This window comes from Zea mays, chromosome 7, assembly GCF_902167145.1.
Source record: "Zea mays cultivar B73 chromosome 7, Zm-B73-REFERENCE-NAM-5.0, whole genome shotgun sequence".
NCBI classification, from domain to species: Eukaryota; Viridiplantae; Streptophyta; class Magnoliopsida; order Poales; family Poaceae; genus Zea; species Zea mays.
Window position 1 is genome coordinate 68957027 of NC_050102.1, and position 3876 is coordinate 68960902.

Below are 3876 nucleotides of genomic sequence, written 5' to 3' on the forward strand. Positions count from 1 at the left end.
AGTGCATCATGCTAGGCTTCAACAGCAACTGAAAGTCAGCCAGGTGGTTGTGTTTTAGTCGCTTGGAGCATGTAGTAATTTAGTGTTTGACAAATTTATTCAGATTCTCACCATAATCTTGCTCTCTTAGTGAATTGTACTCCAATTGTAGTGTTGAGTTACATTGCCCGCAAGAGCCGCAAGAGTGAAATTTGTTGGCTTCAACGATTCACAAAGGACAATAATCAAAGATGTTGTTCGCAATGCTTATGTTACTGTTGTTAGTTATTAGCTTTTTAAAACATGCATCTGTCAATGTGTCCTGTTTCAATAGGGTCTTATTATAGGACGTGATGCCACTGAATTAGGATGTTTGTTCTTTTGTTACCTTTGTTAAAAACATTAGATCATTCGTATTGTATCCTTCCTCGGATAAGAAATTTGTTCTACTACAAATATTCTCAACATGACAGGGAGAGGTATGCTCCTAAATTTCTTTTTTTGTGCATTGTGAAATGATTGTTCTAACAACATCAGTTTTGTGTTCTTCATATAATCTATCTCAGATTGCTCTGTGTTTTGCAGGTCTCGAGGTCAAGCCTGGACCCACTGTCAAGTGTGTGCTTGGACATGACTTTATCCTGCACTTTCCAGTGTAAATCTCATTGTAATGTGTACTTACTTTTCTCTGTTGGATTTGCTCTGTATACTTACTTGGATTTAATCCTGTAGGCTGCACTTAGGGAATCAAAGAAAAGTGAAAGTGCCATGTCAAAGTTGATGACCAGAAGCTTGCTATTGGAACCCTCTCTATTGAAAAATACCCCTAGATAGAAATTGATTTGGTTTTCAATAAAGAGTGTGAGCTGTCACACACATCGAAAACTACCAGTGTATTTTTCTTTGGTTACAAGGTTGAGCAACCAATCGAGGAAGATGAATATCCTTTTTAACATTGATTTTTTATTAGTTTTATTTCATGTAAGACTGATCTAAACAATTTCTTTATGGAGTATTTTGTTTCCTTGACCTCATTTTTGCTTCTTGCCTCTTACATAATGGATCTTGATTATGAAGATGAAGAGAAGGAGCTAAACATTCCAGTAATCAAGGAAAATGGTATATAATTTGACAATAAACATTTTTTTCTTCAATGAATTCCGTGATGTATTGATACTATGTTTTCACAATCCTTTGCATTTGAAATCGTATGCTTTGTTTATTATTTGCGATAAGTTTCTATTGCTTGATTACAACAGAAGTGACATTAGATCCTCTGTTTGTTTTAGAATAGGAAATTTGGAAGTGTTCCTTCTATAAACACAAGCTCATGTGGCCGTCCATCAACCAAAGAGGAGATCAATGAAGTCCATCAAGAGAAGCAAAAGTTTGTTGAAGGAGAAAAGAAAGAAGTCCGAGACCGCCGTGTCTGTCATATGCAGGTAAACGTTATGTTTACAAGTTGCAGATTTCGTTGACATGCACCCACAAAACTGATATGTAAATAAGTCAAAATTATCAGTCATCGATATTATTAATATGGTTTAGTCATTTATATCATGGTTGTAATGAGGCATTGAATTTTTTTCATACTTAATTAGTCCTTGTTTCTCCCCTAATAAGCAGCAAGACGTTCAACCAAGAACAAGAGGAGGTAATCAGCTCCAAGCCCATCGTCGTCATTCTGATCGACGAGCTCGAGCACCTCAGTACCCGCTCGCATCAACTCTCGTGGAGGAGCTCTCCTCATCGCCTAAGTGGTATTTTGTTTTAAGTAATGAATGACGTTAGTTCAGTATGATTATCCCATGACTTAATGTTCCTTTCTTTTTTTTCTTTGCAGTGACAACTACCTCTGCGATGCAAACCGTAGTGGCGAGCTACCAAACAATCTTTACTTGCTAGTGGCGCATTTCTTTCTGGTGGAGGTCTGGGCTCTGGATACAATGGTAGTGAATTCATTGGAGAAAGGGGTTTTGTTTCCTTTTTTCTTTGGGAGTCAGAGTGGGTTGGAGCCGGGAGTCCCTAATTTTTAGTGCATTTTTTGCAGAACAGCCACATGATATGCACTGTTTTCTATTGGTTAATGGCCCGATTTGCATTTTGTAGTGTGATACAGAAGTTGAACCCTTTAATATAAGGCACTTACTTTTGTTTCCTTTATCTAAGTTCTGGCCATCAAGAAATTAGGTAGTATTGTGATGTCATTTCAATCATCTGATGGCTTTGCTGAACTGGTCTCAAATATTTCAAAATTGCACCATTCGAATCTGAATGAGCTTGTGGGATATTGCGTCGAATATTGCCAACACTTGCTTGTGTATGATTTCCATATGAATGGATCACTTCATGATCTACTCCACATTTCAGATGACTACAACAAGCCACTTAGCTGGAACTCTCACTTCAAGATGGCACTCGGCTCTGCTCGTGCACTCAAGTAAGTGGAATTGAGGAAATAAAGTACATATTTTTTCCTTAATATGGATTCACGAATTTTGGTATTGAATATGGGTGCTCATTAGTACTATACATGATTTTAGATATTGTAGAAATTTCCCTATCATTATTTAGTTATCAATCAGTCATAAGACTTTCTTTCATAAGACTTCTGCCGGACATTTCTTTTACACTTATCTGATTTCCTTCCAGAACTATGACATTTAGAATTTATAATTGATATACTTGCTTTGTAAAGGGTAAAGACTTGCATTGTTGAACTATTCCATTGCAACAACTCACGTAAAACCTAGATGCCTAAGTTAAAATGAATATTAGATTTTCTATGAATTATTGTGGTAAAAATGGGTGTGGGTTGGAGGGCTTTGGAGATTTGATCTATGTTAATATCTGGTGCTTCCTTTGAATCCATGGAGGTGGCATTTTATCAGTAGGGACACATAGAAAATTCTATATACCAAATGTTATTAGGTACCGTTAAAAGAAACATGTGATTGTATTTCCCTCCAAAAAACTCGACCATAAGGCAAGGGCTAATTAATTGCTCTTGTTTTTTAAATCGAGTGCAACTGACTTTGGGCTGTAACTTTTGGTAGGATTCATTCTACCATGGTTTACCTTGAGGAACAGTACGAGCATGTGCAAAACTATAAATTTGACCACCATGGTACTTGATATGCAATCATGTGAAAAGTATGCTCTTCTCTTAGTTTCTGGGATTTAGTTTATCATAGCTGAAAGTAGGTTTCATTCTTTGCCTTGCAGCTGAATTTGATATAGATCAACTTTTCGAGTGCATGGGAAAGCTAAAAAAGTGGACAATCTATGAATATATTTATATATGATTTTAAGAATCACATGTGATGCTCTGAAAATTTTAGAAGGTACGTAGGGAAATAAACTATTGGTGCAAAGACAATATTTTTTTACTCTTTATTATCTAATTTGCATAAACTTGAACTCGAGGTATTTTGTCATGTGATGTGAAGTATATATACCTGTTTTGTACATTTTTATCTTAATAGTTCGTTGGATCAGCCAGAAGAGTTATCATTGAGTTGACACGCGCAGAGGAGGAAGAGGGCAAGTCGCCACGCGCAAGCAGTTCCTCATCGGGTACACCCCTCCCCCATGTCCTCGATCTACCTGCTCTGTTTAGAGTTTTGGTTGTTTGCCTTTCGCCTGCTCTAGCCAGCACCATGCTTATGGTGTTCAACGTTATGCGTGAGAGTTACTCAGTTTATTGTGTCGTCTACTGCTTAGGTTCCATGTCTCTTTACTGTGTCATTCTGTCAAGTGTAGCAGTGCTTGCATGCCAATGTACATCTTAACCTTGATTTAAATGATACTACCTGTTGTTCTGTGGAGTTGAAACTTGCAATGTTCATTTCTAGATCATGTAATTTGTTGATAATTTACAATGTGTCTTGCAGTTAT

The 3876-nt window shown here is 36.9% G+C and overlaps 1 long non-coding RNA gene across 1 annotated transcript; it reads left to right on the forward strand.

Annotated features, from left to right (window-relative positions):
- The first annotated feature begins 492 nt into the window (after positions 1–492).
- On the forward strand, positions 493–824 carry LOC103632426 (uncharacterized). Its single transcript, XR_002263583.1, has 2 exons — positions 493–634; positions 712–824. It is a non-coding gene; the product is annotated as an uncharacterized lncRNA (long non-coding RNA).
- Positions 825–3876: the final 3052 nt, after the last annotated feature.